Here is a 19,602-nt window from a genome sequence, read left to right as displayed (position 1 = left end):
AGGATCATCACTGTCACTACTATCCTTAGCAAGGTTAAATTCTGGCCTTTCCCTTGGTGGTTTGGTTTGTTATGGAAAGTTACTATTTATCATCTCAGTCATTTTTGGTCTCATATTGTTGTCAAAGGCTGATCAACATTCTTTCTTACCTTTGACATTATAGCGTTGTGCATATGACTTTGGAGACATACCTCGTGAAGTTTTGTCATTTTTATGTACCTTCTTCTCTTTGTACTGCTAAGGCATCTCTTTAGTGTTTTCTTCATCTAGATTATGGATTTTTTAATTAAAAAAAAAGAAAATCTCAAAAAATAACTAAACAAACCAAAAATCAACTCAACAAAAAGAAAAATCATCCGAATAGAATTCTAACACTATGTAAATTGTACACATGTCCCTAGGGCTCATGTATGGATTTTGTCTCTTGTAACACTATTATGAGGGCATATACTCTAAATTTTGTCAAAACGTTACCACAATCAAACACAAAAATTCATTGCAGTGCATAAAACATTGCCCTCTAATATTCATAGTAATATGTTGGCATTTAGAATGCCTCCGCCCCTCCTATTTGGAGTTCACCTCGACGATAGGGTATTGTTAAGGGTATGTGATGTGCTTTAGAAATTAGAAATTGTGCCTATGGAGGCCTTGTAATCTAGTTGTATTACGCATACATAATCAATGCATGGAAAAAATCACAAGATGTGGGTATAGCAATTTGATTATTGGCATTTGCTGGCGAGGCTTCCTATTCGAAGCAATGTGGTGGTTTTTGAAGGTCTTGTGCCGTTTGCTTGATTGAAGGTTGTAGAGATTTATTGAAGGTTTACTTATTTGTTTGATGTTTCTTTGGAATCCATTTTAGCCTTGTTGTTGGTTGTTGTATTTGGCATTGTTCCTCATTAGTAGGTTCTAGCTTGAAGTGAGCTCTTTTCTAGCTGTACTCTAATTATAGGAGGAATTGAAAGAATTCAAGTGGTGGTGCAATGACAACAGTTTTATTGGTTTTGTTTGGGACCCACTTGTTTGTCATTACTGACTATTTTGTATGTGATTCTCACTTGGGAACGCATACTTGTCCCTGCTTTGTTTGTGTTTGAAGAGATTTCTTTGGGATCCACCTTGTCTTTGTGTGAGTTAGCAACGGTCTTTACTTCAATCCTTTTACACTTGGTTGGGGACGGGATTCAAACTTTGAGAGTTTATACTGTAACCATTTCGGAGTCCGAACAAACTCTTGACCTCCTTGTGCTTGAACCAACTTCTTTGGAACCCAAATCTAATTTGCAAAAGCTTGTGACTTTGTGATTTTCTTAGTCATTCTTGCACACTTTGATTGTTTTCATTTGGTGTTGGATCTTGTGATTTTTCATTAGAGATCTTCATCTTCTTGATCCATACCTGCTTTGGTTCGAGCTGGCTCTTTGGTATCCAGATTTGTTAATATTTTTGGCTTTGAATTGTTGCTCTTTTCTTTTGGCCTTCTTTGATTGCTATAGAAGCTACTAGTGATAGTGATGACCTGAGTTCCTGGTAGGGGATGTCATAAGGATCATCACTGTCACTACTATCCTTAGCAAGGTTAAATTCTGGCCTTTCCCTTGGTGGTTTGGTTTGTTATGGAAAGTTACTATCTGTTTTCTCTTCGATTGATGTTTTTGGAAGGGTTTTTCTAGCTAATTGATTAGAGAATTTTTAGCCCATTGACATGGTTGTGTTCTTCTTGGTTGATGGCCTCTCTGACTTGTTTCCACAATTTGTCAAGGCCATCTAGTTCTTTACAACCCTCTGGTATAGCTAGGTGAAATCCCTTGGAAGAGTTATCCATGGTATTCAATACTCTTTTTGGTTCTAATGATGGGTCCTTGAGCTTTGGTCCGTGCTCGTGACTAGAATCTGGCTCTATTTGTTTGTGGTTTGATGTAGTTGCTGGTGTAGCTGGGACAAGGATCACATGCTCAGGTTTTCCAACTTGTGGTTCTAGTAAATCTTGGGATGTTTAAATCATTTTCTGGCACATTTCAAGCCTTTGCTTTTCTAGTTCCGCATATGGATATGTCATCCACCTCTGTTCTTGGGTTTGGTTGTTTTTGAGCCACAATTCATAGGCTTTCAAGTGGACATCTAATGGATCATTAACTTTTTCTACCAAGAGTGATCCTCCTGAACTAGCACTTCTAGGCTCACTTTTTGTGGATGGTTCAAGGTTGAGACATCTGCATAAGAGAATGTGAAACCCTTTCCTCATGTTGTCTTATCTTCTCTTTAGATTGGGTAAGTTCCGCAGCTAGGGATTTCTGCTCTCATTCCCTATGTGCTTTTATTCTAGCCTTTCTCACTTTCCAACTATTTCGTTTGCTCTTGGTTTTTTGACTGGGTGCATCATTCTTTGGTTCATTTGTCTCTAGACTCACGTCAATTTCCATTTCCTCTATTTCTAGATTCTCAACAGATTCCTTTCAAGCTTGCTCTCACGTAGCTACTTGAACTGGCACAACGTTCCGAGCTGCTGGGTAGCTGAATGATTCTTGAGACATTTGTTGTGATCTTTTTGACTCGGTTTGGGCAGTCACGGATCAAGTAAGTGATGCCACAATCAAGACCATACGCATTTACTTGTGTGATCTCCATCTAAGGAAATTGTTTGACCAGGTGGTTGTCACCATGTTTGTGACAATCTATCTCTGTTTAAGGAGCTTCTTCTTGCATTTCCTCTTGGTTGTAAACATGCTCTGACCTAGCTAAGCCTCTATTCACAATGAACCACAATGTCCTTTCATCTATCATATACATTTTTTCTTCAAGTTAATAGGAGGTGGAGGTTGTACCGGCCTCACCACTCCATGTGTTTCTCTCATCTTCTATCGCTTTGAAGGGCAGTATCCGCTTTGGTTGTTATAACACATTATAGTTGGTACTAGCACTGGTTTATTAGATGCTTCCATCATCGACGTGTATCTCATGTCTAAAGGTATTCTAGTACCTATCAGTGGAGGTTGTTGTCCTAAGACAGGTTGTGACCTTGAAACTCCTCCTAGATGTGGTGCATTCCTTGTAACATATCTAGGTGGAGTAGATGCTACTGGAATAGGTTCTACATACCTCTCCCTAGCATATTCCATGCTATAGTTACCCTTTTCCTCATATCGTTTGTCCATTTCCTCTCAATTTTGCACCACTTAATCTCCCCTAGATAAGACTTTACAAGAGGAGCTAACCTCTTGACTATTTCAAACTTTTCTTGATCGATAGGTGCCATTGGATTTGCAATGGATTCACTCATCTGTGAATCACTGTGCTGAGAGGACGTGTCTTCTATTTAAGTCTTACAATCCTTTTCTTTATATTCCTCATAGTTATCCAGTAGATAAAGAGTTTTCATCAATGGATTCACTTATCTGTGAATCACTGTGCTGAGAGGATTTGTCTTCATTTTTACTCTTACAATCCTTTTCTTTATATTCCCCACAGTTATCCACCACATAAAGAGCTTCTTTGATCAATTCGTTTAGTGTCAAGCTCCTTATCATATGCAGATCCTTCTGAAGACTCGCATGTGTCATTCCTTGGATAAAGATCAACATCAATCATGCTTGCATAGGTAGTTCCACTCTTGGATAGAACATGACATATCTCTTGAGTCGTAATGCCACCTTGTATACTGATTCACCCTCATTCTGCTTGAATGTGTGAATTTGTGAGAGCATATTGTGAGCGATGCCTTTCTGCGAGAATTCTTTGATGAAAACAGCTCGTCTAGAGTCTCAAAATCCCATCTTTCCACTGAGTCAAACCATGTAGCCGTGTCATCTTCATGAGTTAGTCCGAATCCCGCAAACTATGTCAGAAAAATCCAAAATTTTCTCTGCTCTAATTACTCTTTTGAAAGCCGCTATGAGATCTCTCGGATCTTTATCTCTGGATTATTTCTTGTTTATCCATTTTTGGACTCGGGACGGTCTAACTCGCCAATTGTCTACAAGTCAACCATGGACTCTCCCAATCCTTCTCTCGTTTCAGGCCTTCTACTATGCCTAGGTTCTTCTTCTAAGGGATTGGCTGTTTTGTTGGAGATTGGTCCATTGGGGAGATTCAGTTGAGGAGGCATGTCTACCATCTTTGTGATCATTTCATCTCTCGTTATTGCTCTAGAAGGGAATCCAGGTGGCTCCCTTTTTGGAATTCTTGTAGGAATTTGCGTGTTTGGTGGAGGTATTTGTGGTTCTTCATTGACCAAATATCCACCTATTTCTAATACAATATGTGGATTTGTGCTTTCTACAACTCTATATTCTCATCCATACTTGTCAACAACTATAGATTTCCATTGCCAGACGACTCCGTATGTATAAACATATAAGAGATTGTAATCTGTCACCTCTTCTGGGTATGGCTCTGAGCACCTATAAAGGTTGACCTCACTGCCATCAACGTATCTATACAATCCTTGAATCTCTTGATCTTTCATCCAAACTCTTTTAACAAAATTTGTCTCTATCACTTGCAAGTTTGGATGATCCATTATGGGCGGATGCTCCTCTATCACTAGGATCCCGAAGCTTTTATAAGTTGAGTTTGAATCCAAAGTAGACATGATCTCTGGGCTTAATAGCTCTAGCTTAATGGAAGAAGACTTATACCAATGTCTTCAAGTGTTTTGGTTAGGAAAAAGTCAAAACTATGTCTAAAACCGCGATTTTTCCTCACAATTCTCTCAAATTGTATCTTTTAGACACCCCTAACTTCCGGATGCGTTTTGAGGCCTTAAATGACGTTCTTTCGGATATTGACCAACAATGAATGACCCGAGGGGTCCTTAATTATTGTTCAAGGGGTTACACTAAATGTTGTAGAGCTACTCTGGAGCTTTGTTTTGATTACAAAAAGTTTCTGAATCCAATACCGGGAGCTCAAGCTATGGCCAAATCAGTCTTCTATTGCATTCAATCTTCCTGTAGGTCAATTCTGGCAATTTCAAAGTGTCATCACTAGATAAATGCTTTGGTCCACTTAAAAGTGTCCAAATTTTGTTTTGGAATGAATGTTGGGATTCTAGGGTAAGAAGGAAGCCCTTTGACTAGTCAAAATTACAATCTACTAGCCTTAGTCTGTGCCTAGAGACTTCATACGCGTATGATGTCTACTGACTCAGAATTTCTCCAAACTTGAACTATAGACTCTCCTTGATGTACTCTAACCACTCAAAGTCTTAGTTTGTGATTTTGACACTTTTAGACATGTCTATCACTCCTTTTTCTGTTTGGTTGCTCATAACTTCCCTAGGAGGTTAGCCAAGCCAAAAGTGATCCAAATTGAATGAAATTTTGTCTCTAGGCCTATTTTGTGATGGCAAACACTTCTGCGAGCTTAGATGTACTTTTTGGCTTCAAATTTGGGGCTTGATACATCATACACGTATGATGTCTTTTGTGGAAAAATGAAGTGAGTTTTATCCCAAAAGACTCTTTATCACTCAAGCAACTCTCAACAACTTTTAAAATCCAATTTCAACACTTTTTGTGCAAGTTATGGTCAATACAAGCATGAACCTTGTCCAATTTCCATCTTTTGACACTTTTTAGCCCAAATGTGCTCCAAATGTAATGGAATTTTGGCTAGGGACTTCTTTTATGCTCTAGGACACTAGGGTATACTCAGATGTCTGATTTGACCCTGATCTGGCCTCTAAGACATGATGTATTTTCGCTCAAATTTCACTTAGATTTCTACCCAAGGTAATCCTTGATGCATACAACAAGAATATGTGTTCACAAAAAATTTGGATGATGTAAAAATGTTCAAAATCACCACTTTTTCACCTTTACCTTCTTGGGTTTGCAAAAATCTCCTGAGATTCAAAGATATGTGTCTACATAGATTTTGTAAACCAGCTTAAAGCATAATTTCCAAACCCCCTGTGTGGTCACAAGTGCAATTGGACTTTCAGATCTTGACCTGAGACATCATACGCGTATGATGTCTAACTGATCAAAATGAAGTGAAATTCACTCTAGAGGTCCCTCACTACAGTGGTAACCCAAAAAAGCTTTCAAAAATCAAATCCAACACTTTTTGTGCTAGATATGATCAATTCAAGCATTCAATTTTCCTAGACATGTCTTATGGCCTTTACAAGCTCAAAAATGCTTCAAATTCAATGGAATTTGGCCTATATGCTTCCTAAATGCTCTAGAAGGGTGCACTTAGATGTGTCTTTCGACCTCAGATTTGGCCTCTAGAACATCATACGCGTATGATGTCTAGGTGGTCTGAATAAAGTTCTATTTCTACCCTAGGTGCCCCTTGGTATGTAGATCCTGAATATGTGCTCACAACAAATTTTGGATGTCAAAATTGTACAAAATCACCACTTTTTGACAAGGAAAACCCTCCAAAGATTAAAATCCCCTCAATTCTTAATCTATATGTCCAAATGAAATGAAGTTTGGTGCATGTACTCAACACAACATGCAAAAGATAGGTATAAAGTCAGAAAGTCAATTTTGCTGTCAGAATTACCCTTTAGACATCATACACGTATGATGTCTGCTGATGAAGTTTTCACCAAAATTTAACCACAAGCATCCCCAAGTCTCCAGTATTGGTTTTCAAGTATTTTTACCAATTTTCATACAAAAATTTGCTCACAATAACACGTTTCTCTTTTTTTCGTTTCAGACGCTCAGTTTTTTGTCTTTTGGGTGTCAAGAGTTGGTCAAAACTCTAGTCTCAATGTGTACTTAGGGTAAAATCCCCCTTTTGAACACTTTGGTGATGTCAAATTTTTCAAGTTTGGTCTCCAGATGCCTCTTGAGACATCATACGCGTATGATGTCTAAGTTTGCAGAATTTCACTTTTTCTTCATAGAACTCTTGCACATGCCCTCTTATATGCACAACATCAATCAACCATGAAAATAAGTTAATAGAAATCTTTTTATTGCATTTTCATTCTATCTATCAACTTTTTTGCGATTTTAAATGCAAACAAACACTTTAGCAAATAAAGTAGTGATGAATAGCTCTAGATCAGAATTAGATAACTTACCTAAAGCTACTCCTACACATCATATGGGGTTTTCCATTTATAAGTAGAAAAACGCTTCATTGCCACACACGGACTAGCAAACGCTTTTATCACCTCACAAATCACTCCTTGACCACCAACAACTACTCTAATCTACAACTAATACTACAAATCCTAAACTAAATCAATCTAGTCGCAGACCCCTGGCAAGACACACGCTTCCTGGCTGTCCAGTTAATCTCAAAATATCCTCTTTTGGATCCACTTAAGAAAAACGCTTTCTTTAGTCAAAACTAAAGCAAGAAACCATCACACGAGTGTTAGTAGGATTACCTACTCAAGTCCTTGTGTCCCCGACAACGGTGCCAATGTTGCGGGAGCAAATCACACCACCCATAAAGTGCACGGCAACACTACTTAGATCAACATAATGTCAATTGAGGACAACAATGACATGATATGTGCATGGAGGTAATCTCTTTATCTTGTCAGGCTGAAATCATCCCACACATACAACACTCTGGAAGGCCAAACAACTAGACTACAATCAAGAATCTCACTTCTCTCAACTACACCACCCAATCCACATACACACGAACGGAAGGAAACTCACCAAACCATACCAGAATCGTACGAAAAATAAGGAACACCATCCCCTCACTAGGATATACCTGTCCCAAAGCCTCTACACTCAAAATCCTCACTCCAAACCCATCTGTGGAAAATGCATATGAAGGCAGAGCAGAATTTTGAAAGTGCCCAAAACTGAAATCTATGAGTGCCTATGTGCAACTTATGTCGCCATGATTCCAATGACTACTTGCAGACAAAAAATAGACATCATTTGATACACTTACGACACTCGTAGATGCGTCAACATGAGTTATTTGTTTCATGAGGAATGCTTGGCGTTGTTGTGTAGCTCTCTCCAAGCCTATCACAATGCTGTGATCGAATCTCCAATGTGATGAGCGAGCAGGAAATAATGTCAAATTGAAGCTCATGCTCTCTCTCTTTCTCTCTCTCACACAGTCGACGGGAGCTCAAAACTTTGATTATGATAAAGTTCTCTTTACAAAATGACCTAGGTACCTATATACTAAGGCTACCATAGGTTAAGACGTAAAACAGAGTTCAATGGGTCAAATGGCTTTGTATTTATAATCTGGAAGTGCCATTGCACTTGGCTTCTGCAACTAGACTAGCTACTCATTACAAATAATGTTATAACCATAATTTGCATCATTTCATAAGTCTTTGAAAATAAGAATTTGATACAAAAATTGAGTTATGTCATACTATTGACCCGTGGGTCAACACCGGGTCCTTCATCTCACCATCAATTTTCTTTCAATTTTGCATGATATGATGGTGATAGGCCTATGTGCATAACTGGTGCATGGCTCAAATGACTTTTTCTTTTCTCATCAAAGTATATATAGTTATGGATAGGTCTAGGGTGTAAGAGACCCTTGATGTTGATTGTGGTGAAAGTGAGGGGTAACCATAGGGGTCTGCTCCAATGTAAAGCCATCTTGTGCTACAAAGCAAACGGTTTCAAGCAAGGTATCCTATGGTGTGAAGCAAGGGGTGTCCAACGGTGTGAAGTGAAGAGTGTATGACTGCCGATGAACAAAAGATGGAGAGGATGGCGAAGTTGTGTTAGGTGTGGGAGCGACAAGTATTGATGTGCAAAACCTGTTCAAGATGCACCTATAATGGGAGGAGGTGTGGGAGAGGCAAGTTTTAATGTGGAAGCCATGTTCGCAATGTACCTATAATGGGAGAAGATGTCATCATCAGAGTAGCTTCTAGAGTGCTTTCATATATTTTTGGTGTATTTATGCATTATGTACTTATTGAGGATAGCACAACATTTGGTTTAATATCAATGTGTTAATCTACTTTTCCATTGGCACACTCAATATATTGTACAACCTTAAAGCAATGAAATACAATTTTTGTCCAAATGCCACTTCATATGGACTTTTGGAGATTGTCGTTGTTTTAATGCACATTATTTAGGAAAAGCCCAAAATTTTTGCACCTACAAGTGTTGGTATTTGCATCACTATTTATAGTTTGCAACATCGGTATGGGCAACACTATCACAATTGGTAATAGTGACTGTGATAGCATGCTCATACTGATGCTAATATTGAGGATATACTATCGCAAATTTGAGCCAATACCACGAGCATAAAAACCTCGATTCAATGGTGTCTGCATTTGGATCTAAATTCTCAAAAGTCCCTTGTAGTGGTATTCTTCTTGTTCTCTTTATGTGTTGGAATGTAGAGACTTCTCTATTTGCAAGAAAAATCATATGGGGAGGACTGATTGGATACTGGCTTTGTTGTATCTTATGTGAAAATCTTACTCCATGTCATGTGCATATAAATAAGCCATCCAGACATAAGCCACTTGATATGTGCTATGTGGAATGTAATGGGGAAAGCATAGTCAACCCTAAGAAGTGGAATGCTTAAAATGTGCCACCTTTTTGTGTTGTGCATGTGTACCGCCTTCTCTCCCTTAGCTATGCAAAAGCGCATTCTTTTACACACAACTATATGCATTGATCTTCTATATATTTTTGCTGAAACTCTTTTGATTAATTTTGTGTATATAGTTAAGCTATTATTAACACACACCTTCGACCCTACAAGAGGTATCAAAAAGCTTGCAAGATAATTACTAATTCATAATTACTTGTAGATCTTTCATAACAAGGGCCTAGAGGCTAAGGGCCAAGTCTAAACTTGGCTCAGGGGTTGCCTATGCATTGCAAGAGGCTGGGAGCAAAGTATGAGTTCAGTACCCCTTGCCTCATATTGGTATCAGAGCTCATGTAATTTAAAAAAAAAAACAAAAAATCACGAGTGCGTACGCTTGTTGGCCTCACACCGAGGAGTTCAACGCTTTTCATTTCTGCAAGAGGTGCAATCATGCTCACCATCGTCCATCGTCTCTCTCTCGTCTTTGGTGCAGTCTGTTAGGGTAAGCCCCCTGTAAGCCCAACTTGTGGCACCATGTGGGAAATCCCTCTAGCGACTTAGGAAGAGATAATTGATGACATGGTACAATAGCAAAAGGATGCAACCCATCTAGATAGCCAATGATTATAAAGCATAGGCTTATATAGAGACTATTTTCTAATCAAACAATTGCACTTTGAGTCCTATCATTGTGTCTATAATCCCTCTCTCTCTCTCTCTCTCTCTTTCTTCTCTCTCCCTCTCTCTCTCTCTCTCTCTCTCTCTCTCCATGCTCTTGCTTTTGGCATAACCTAACCCTAATTACCATCTCTCTAACCCTAACCCTAACACCATGGTTAAGCTAAGGCTTCACCCTCCATAGCCTAACGCTCACCATCGGTGATTAGGCAGTACGCTTCCGCAACCACTAACCCATCAAGTGGTATCAGAGCCGACGGTTCATACCTAGGCCTCTTAATAATCCCCCTCCCTAATGACTAGCATCTCCAATTAAGCTTGAGCGCATTCTTGGCAATACCAATGAGCCACTACCCTTCTTGATTGGTGAGCTTTTGATTAGCCACATACTAATATAATTGCCTGTGTGTGCAAATACAGTTATTGTGCTTCTTTATGCTCATTTTTCCATCCTATTTTTGCATTAGCATTACTCTAGTTTCATTTCTCATTACTTGTGCAACTTGTGTGTGTGCAAAGAGCTCATCAACACCATTTTGTAGAGCTATTGAATGCCGACTTTGCCCAAGGTTTGATCTTTCAATTTTATGTGTGAAATATCTTTGCTTTCATCTCCAAAACAAGTCCTTAAGCTCTGCATTTGCTCTTCATTAGCACTTGATTCAACCCTCCAAAGTTAGGTGTGTAAATGTGTGTAAAGCCCTTCTAACTCGGGTTTAATATCCTATTTTGGGAGGTCTCTCACAAGAAAACAAGATTTTTATGGTGGCTAGTGCACTATATATAGTGTATTCATTGCATTGGTGGGAGTTCAAGTTGTCACTGCCTTATTTTGGAAATGGGGCAACCCGAACGGATCTCAATTCGGCTATAAACTATAGATTAATTTAGTTTTGGGTCTGCTAGATGCTCTATATATAGTGTATTCATTGCATTGGTGGGAGTTCAAGTTGTCACTGCCTTATTTTGGAAATGGGGCAGCCCGAACGGATCTCAATTCGGCTATAAACTATAGATTAATTCAGTTTTGGGTGTGCTAGAGGCTCTTCACACACATCACAATTTTCACTCATGGCGGGCGGACACCAAGGTCCATGCAGTAGGCCCTAGAAGTGCTTTCATGTCCACTGAGTGGACTTCCCGCGAGGCTTAAATGCTCAAGATCTTGAACCAAGAGCTCTAAGCTGACAATTCTCTGGGGAGGATGTTGTGACTTTTGGTCTTACACCCAATTGACAATTCTCTGGGGAGGAAACTTTTGTATTTGGGTGCTGCATTTGAATCACCAAAATGATGCCTATGTATGAACACATGAACCACAAAAACACATGAAAGCTTTGTAAACCCCAAGTTTGGCTTAAGAGGATGTATATTAGGGTAAACCCAACTTGTGGCACCATGTGGGAAAGCCCTCTATCCACCTAGGAAGAGATAATTGATGACATGGTCCAATAGCAAAGGATGCAACCCATCTAGCCATTGATTGTAAAGCACGAAGCCCATATAGAGGCTACTTTCTAATCAAATAATTGCATTTTGAGTCCTATCATTGTGTATATACTCTCTCTCTCTATGTTGTTGCTTTTGGCATAGCCTAACCCTACTTACCATCTCTCTAACCCTAACCCTAACCCTAACCCTAACCCTAACCCTAACACCATGGTTAAGCTAAGGCTTCACCCTCCATAGCCTACCACTAATCATTGGTGATTAAGGAGTACATTGCCGCAAGAGGCAAGCCTTGATTTTGTACTAATACGGCTAGACAAAGACGCAGTCAATTGACCATCACTAAGTCTACACTAGCCATTTTGGGCACACCTCTAGCCTCCACAATTTCAACCCTATTCTTAGCAATACATCTTGTACATCTAGATCATTAATGGCCTGATGTATAACGGCATGTGAGACATGCATCAATTGTAATTTGCCTCATCAGGACTTACATTTATGCTCCTATCATTGAACACATGTAGCAACATATCATACACATTTTGTGCTTCCATAATCTCCTTAGTACACGCTATCAAAGGATAAATTGCATCTTTTAGAAAGACTACATATCAACTAATCATGATATGCTTTGTTTATATATCCGTGGGTTGACACCAGAGCTTAAGAAGCATGTCAAAACCAAAGATCCCAAGACACCTAAGGAGGCTATAGTGCAAGCGCGCCTGAAACTGCACATGGAAATGCACGTACACAGCATGGAAATGCATGACATGTGTTGCTCATGTTGGGGTAAATCCCCATGTGGCTAGTTAGGCCAGGTGCCCGCCCACTATACTTATTCATTATTACATATAGAATAAGGGGGCTCACATATTGTGAGTGAGTTTTATCCCCTGCAAACACAAGGGATCCTCTTCTTCTCTCTTCTCCATCGCTGCACACACTCACACAAGCTCCCACACGTGCACTTCAACTGGTATCAGAGCTCAGGGATTGCGAGCACCATTGGAGCTCAATGGGGAAGCAGGCAAAGAAGCAGCAAAAACTGCAGTACATTTTTGCAGGTCTATTTTGACCTATCAAAATGTCTTCATTCAAGCCGATTCCAACTATTCTTAACCGATGTTATTTCATCTTCATCTTTGTAGAAGAAAGTTTTCTCAAAATCTTTACCAATTTTGAGATACATCACTCAGACTGCCTGCACTTGTAGGGTACACAACTGTAGATTTTTACAGATCTGTTCGGCCTTTGAAAACACCACATTTCAAGTCCCCAACCGTTTTCGCGTGGATACAACTTTGCAGAAGGGAGCTTTTGTAAATTCTAAATGGTTTGGGAGATATGGGCTGACCGGATCCAGGGTATTTGAAAAGTTGAAGATTATCTATGCCTATTGTGGTGATTTGCTACGTTCCGAGAGCTCGGATTGAGCTTTGTCATTCTCTTGTTTTGCGCATTGATGTTTTGCTCTCAGTGAAGAGAGTGTGGGTTGAGTTTTTCAATAAATTTATGTGCATACGTTGAGAACACTTTGTGGATGTATGAAATCTTGTGGACTGTTAGGATTCGAGAGTCGGATTCATCACAGGTTATGTGCATTGACTTGTGCAATTAATTAGACTTCAAGAGTATGCATGGATTTGCAGAGAGTTTTGCAAGCACTTTTAGCATGATTGAGAGCTGACTTTTCACCTGATTTGGATGCTCATTGGATACACATTCTGTACATGCTTGATGCTCGTTTATATTGCCATGTGGATGCACATGATGTGCACTTTTCTATGGTGTATGAGTTAGCCCGGCTTTGGCTATTGTCAGTTGATCACTTGTGCTTAGTCTTGTCATAGGTTATCGCCATGGATTTGGCATGTACATCATTGTCAAGGTTTGTGATTTTCCATACAAATTTTGATGGTTAAAACTTTGAGCATTGGAAAGCAGGTATGCATGATGCATTGACTCAGTTGGGCCAAGTGTTGCCACTACAGGGCATGGATGCTAGGCCAGAGTCTATGATTGACGATGAGTGGGCGGACTTGGATGAGCTTGCACGTTCGACGATCATGTTACACCTTGGTGAGTCTGTCTATCGCATTAGTTTGGATGCATGTATAGCTAGAGAGTTATGGCAAAGATTGTGTAATGCTTTTGGCACAAATGAGTCTAGAGAGATGCCTACAGTGCATACAATCAAAGGACAATATCGCAGACATAGAGATGTTGTGTGTTGGCATTGTGGTTATACAGGGCATGTACGTAGGCGTTGTTTTCAATGGATGAGACAACGCAGAAGACAACACAAGAGAGATGCTGTAATGGAATTGGCCTATTTAGTTTGAGAGTAGCGGAAATTAATGAGAGTACTTTTGAGAAATGACTTTGTGAGCATAGCGAGTGAACATAGTTTAAGATAGCAACATAATCATAGCAATTAGTTACCTTGGCATGAACAATTCTTTTGCGAGAGAGATAATTTAGAGAACATGACAACAATTGAGGACCGGACTATGTGGAGCCGCGGTCCCCCCTCCAATAGGCATTTGTATTATGATTTCTCCCATTAAGAGAGACTTGTTACAATACAATCTTTGTGTTCCTTGTGATCTAGGTGATGCAATGAAGATGGAAAGCTTCATGCATCACAAGCATAACATAAACTTGAAGAAAGCTTTAACTATCCCAAGCCTCAGTCCCAAGACCTCAAATACCTTCGAAGGTGGAGAAAGCTAGCAGGGAATGAGGGTAGGGAAGAGGAAGAAGAAACATTTCATAGGAGAAAGAATTAGTTCCTCACTTATCATAACTCTTGTTGCTAGAATACAAAATAGCATAGTAATGAAGAAGAAGGAGATGGCAAGCTAAAGCATTGAAGCATGGCTCTTGGTTGGATTTGCACTCCATAGCCAAGAGTGTTGGTGTAGGCTCTCAACCTCTACTTGCTTGGAGAAGGAGAGGGAGCTCTTGCACTTTGCATAGCACACAATGAGAGTGTTTGTGAGTGCGTGTGGGTGAGTATACCCCCTAAGGAACCCCCTAGCTTGCTTGGGTCGACCCCCCCTTGTAGCTCATGCTTGAAGCTCATTGGACCCCTCCAGGACTAGCCAATCATAAGCAGGAGGCATTACAAGCAACAAGGGTAGCCTTGAGACAAGTGTCCCCCTTTCCCCTTTGAGAGAGAGGGCTAGATAAATGCTAAATAAATTAATTTAAATCTCCTAAATTATTATTGGACCCCTTGGGTGGCCAACCAATAGGCTTCAGGCACACCATGAGGGCAACATGAGGAGGAACTTGACAAGTGTCCCTCTTGCTTTCTTTGTACCATGCATGCCTTGTGTGAGTGTGTGGGTGTTCTCTCTCATCCCCCCTCATTTAGGGCTCGCCCTCTCCTTGTAGGGATTGAATATTTGACTTTTTGACACCTCAAGCCCCTCATACATAGGCCCAGTTCCCACCACAAGCTTGGCCATTAAGCACTTTAAGCTTGGGCTAGGTTCTCACCTTAAGTGCAACCCTAGCATCCTTAGCATCTCAAGCACCTCAAGCATCTTAATAATTAAGCACCTCAAGCTTCTCAATCATCAAGCACCTCAAGCACCTTAGTCATCAAGCATGACAAGCAGGACAAGAACCTCGAGCTGGGTCAGGTTCCCGCGCCTCAAGGTTAGCCCTAGCTTACCTAAGGTCAAAGGACTTTTACACACATTATTGGAGGTCTTCAATGAAGCTAACCCTAAGGTCTTATGCTCCATTGGTTAGCCTTGCTCTTTGATAGACCATCTCTCATTTGGGCCCCTTTACCATTTGCCCCATGTTGAGATAGATCTATAAGTACATGTCTATATCTTAACCCTTGTTCCCGTTTATTCTCCCACATTAAGTGATCAGTTTAATATGAGAGAATCATTTGGGTTGGTTAGATATTAGATAGTAGATTTTATGACATTACCTCTCTCTTGAAATCATAGTTGTCCTCGACTATGAGGTAGAAGAGATAAAGCCTTAGTCATTAGTCAATTTTACTTAGCGGGTAGAGGATCCCTTTTTACCCTACGATATCTTTCCAAGATGGATGACTAATCCATTTGGTGCTTGGGAGACATAGCTGCCGCAAGCATGTCTGCTCTTTAGTCCATTTCATTCTCCCAAAGTAGAGTGACAAATTCTACTTGGTGTTTGAGAGACGTCATCATCACAAACATGATTCTAAGCATGCATACTAGTTAAATTTGTGCACAATTAAAAAGAGGACTAGTCTCATAAGACAAAAACATGAGTCATTTAAAAGAAATTTGTACATTTGCTTACTCTAATGTTGCATTGTAAGCATTGACAAGGTTCATATTATCCTTAAGTTGTATTCCTTGCATCCATCTAGCATCTTCAAAAGGATAATTTTTGAACTTAATAAGATACCGTCGGATAATCTTACCATGTCGTAGTACCTTGTCTTCATGCCGAAGGATAGCTTCGGGTTGTAGCACCTCTTCTTGGTCTTCAACTTCGGAGGGTCTTCAATAATTGGTTCAGTTGGTGGCTCTTCTTTGTAGGGCTTAAGTAGGCTTACATGAAGAGCATTGTGTATGAGCCAATGGTTGGACAACTTGAGTTGATAAGTCGTCTCATTGATGGGCTTTAAGATTTGGAAAGGACCATAGTATCTTTTTGCTAGTTTAGCATAATACTTTTGATGGTCCGTAGGAGTTTTGCCCGTCATTTGCCTTAATCGAGCCTTAGGAAACTTGAGTAAGACCCAATCATTTTCTTTGAACATTAAGGCTCTTCTGTGCTTATCAGCATCAGCTTTTTGCCTTTGTTGAGAGATGGATATAGCCTCCTTAATCTTTTGAAAAGATTCTTGTAGGTCACGGCTATACTCATCAGCGGCGGTGAAGATCTTCCCATGTACTTTGAGTAGCAAGGGACTTTTAGGTCTTCCCTCAATGATCTCAAAAGGTGCTTTTCCCATAGAAGTATGTACAGTATTATTGTAGGCATACTCTACAAGAGGTGAGTACTTTTCCCATTGTGAGCGTTGATCTACTTCGGTAACATAAGTCTTGAGGTCGAGTATCGTAAGATTGACTATCTCACTTTGGCCATCCGTTTGTGGGTGATAGGCCGAAGAGAAATTCAATCTTGTTCCTAGATTTTCAAAGAGACCTTTCCAGAAATTATTGGTCATTCTAGGATCTCTATCTGACACGATGGATATGGGTAATCCATGGTGCTTGAAAATCTGAGATATGAAGAGAGTTGCCATTTGATGTGCCTTAATAGTCTTTTTGACAGGAATAAAATGTGCTTGCTTGCTAAACCTGTCAACTATTGTCCATATTCCTGTGGTAATCCAAAGATGAAATCCATGGATATACTCTCCCATGGTGAATTTGGGATAGGCAATGGCTAGAGTAATCCAGGTTGCTTCCCTCTATCATACTTGGTCTTTTGGCATACTACACATTTTGAAACATACTCTTGTATGTCCACTTTCATGGTAGGCCAATAGAAGTACGTCTCTACTCCTCGGAGAGTAGGTCGAATACCTCTATGCCCCACATATGGAGGAGCATGGGATTCATACATAACTTTCTCACGAAGGGAATGGGTAACACATAGCCTATTTCCGTGGAGAAGATAACCATCCTGCAAGGTGAATGGTTCCTCTTTCCTCCCCAAAGCAAGGGCTGACATTATGTCTCTAAAGTCAGGGTCAGTAGAATACTCATCTATCATAGAGGATAGATAATTGTGAGTAGCTATAGACACCGCATTAACTTTGGGTCGTCGTGAAAGTGCATCGGCCACTTGATTGTTCTTACGAGCTATGTGAGCAATATGGAAATTAAATTGTGAAAGAAAATTTGCCCACCTCATTTGTTTGTCGGAAAGCTTGATTTGCGTCATGAAATACTTGAGACTTTGGTGGTCGGTTCGTAGGATAAATGGAGTCCCCAATAGGTAGTACTTCCATGGGTCTAGGGCATGTAGAACAGCTAAAACCTCTTTCTCATAAATTCCCAAGACTCGCTCATCAATATTGAGCCTTCGGCTCTGATATGCTATGGCAGTCCCTTCTTGAAGCAAAACTGGCATCACATTGGACTTCAAATGGCTTTGAGAGATCCGGAAGCATGAGGATTGGTTGGGAAGTAAGCTTCTCTTTCAGATTTTCAAAAGAATTTTGCTCCTTAGCAGTCCATACAAACTTAACGTTCTTCTTAGTTAAGTCGTATAGTGGTCCTGCTACTTGAGAGAATTTTGATATGAAGCGTCTATAGTATGAGCACATACCAACAAAGCTTCTTAGCTCATGTAGATTTCTTGGGTTAGGCCATGCTTTCATTACCTATAACTTTGATGGATCCATTCGGTTACCATCTTTAGAGATAATATGACCTAGGTATTGAATCTCTTGAAGGAAAAATTCGCTTTACTTTTGGTTGAGAAAAAGCTTATTCTCCCTCAATGCTTGAAAAATCACATGGAGATGTTGCTTATGTTCCTCCAAAGACTTGGAGTAGATGATGATATCATCAAAGAACACTCCAGTGAATTTGCAGTATGGTCTAAAAATTTTCTCCATCAAATGATTGAACGTAGCTGGTACATTGGTCAAGCCAAAAGGCATGACTAGATATTCATAAAGACCAAATGTTGTGCAAAACGTGGTCTTTAAGATATCTTCATCCACTATCCTTATTTGATGATAGCCACTCTTAAGGTCAATCCTACTGAAGTAGGTAGAGCCTTGTAGCTTATCAAATAGATCTTCTACCCGAGGTACGAGAAATCTGTTTTTGATAGTGATATGGTTTAGCGCTCGATAGTCCACACACATATGGTATGTACCATCTTTCTTTTGTACTAGAAGGACTGGAGAACAAAAGGGAGAGGAACTAGGCCTCACCATCCCTTTGTCTACTAGCTCTTGTACTTGCCTCATAATCTCCTCTTGTTGAGCTTGTGAGACTCGATAAGGAGGCTTGTTATGTGGTGAGCTTCCAGGAAGGAGCTCAATGCGATGGTCATCATCCCCTCATTTGGAGGTAAGTCCATAGGGATATCATCGATGAACACATCTTGGAATCCTTTAGAAAATTAGACAAGTCTAACTGTTCTTGATTCCTACCATTTACATTTGATGAAACATTAGTATCTTTTAGAGACTCTTTGACAAAAATCATGTATGCAGAAACTGAGCTCTTCATTGACTTATCAAAAGCAAGAGGATTTACAAGTGGAATAGTGCGACCACGCTCACTAGCATCTATATACATGTTCTTTCCCTGTAGGTGAAGTAGATTTTCCTTTCAGGGAACTTCATGTTGGCAGCCATGCGATCAAACCATGGTGCCCCTAGGATAACATCCTCATGTTGGAGAGGAGAGATGAAGAAGTCTTCTTTGTCGACATAGCTTTGGACATGAAGCCTCAACTTCCCAATCAAGGGAGTAACGGAGGCTTGCTGTCCCTTGAAAGCTGCATCAGCCATTACCATATCTCCCATCTCAAAGGCTTGGATGCCCAACTTGGTGGCCAACTCCATTGATATAAAGTTCAGAGTAGAGCCAGGGTCAAACAAGATGAAGGCATCATGCTCTCTTACCTTTCCCCAAGCATAGGAAAGTGATGATCCTTTGCAATGAGTATCCTCTTTTGGAGCTTCGATGGTGGAAGCCCTAGGAGTCTCATTGCGAGTATTCTTCTTGGGGCAAGAACAATAGCCATGTCCTTGCTCCCCACACTTGAAAGACTTATGGTCCTTGCGAAAAGCTTCAAGCTCTTCAGGAGAGAGTTTATTTTTACCTTTGTAAACTCCCTTCTTCTTGGACCGATTGTTGTTGTTGTTGTTGTTGGAAGTGACTTGGGAAGTATTTTGAACATTGCTTTTCCCCTTTGCATCATTTTTGTCTTTGTTTTCCATGGGCTTGACAT

The sequence above is a fragment of the Adiantum capillus-veneris genome, chromosome 22 (genome assembly GCF_014529385.1).
Source record: "Adiantum capillus-veneris isolate H3 chromosome 22, ASM1452938v2, whole genome shotgun sequence".
NCBI classification, from domain to species: domain Eukaryota; kingdom Viridiplantae; phylum Streptophyta; class Polypodiopsida; order Polypodiales; family Pteridaceae; genus Adiantum; species Adiantum capillus-veneris.
Note: the sequence above shows the minus strand (reverse complement) of the source record.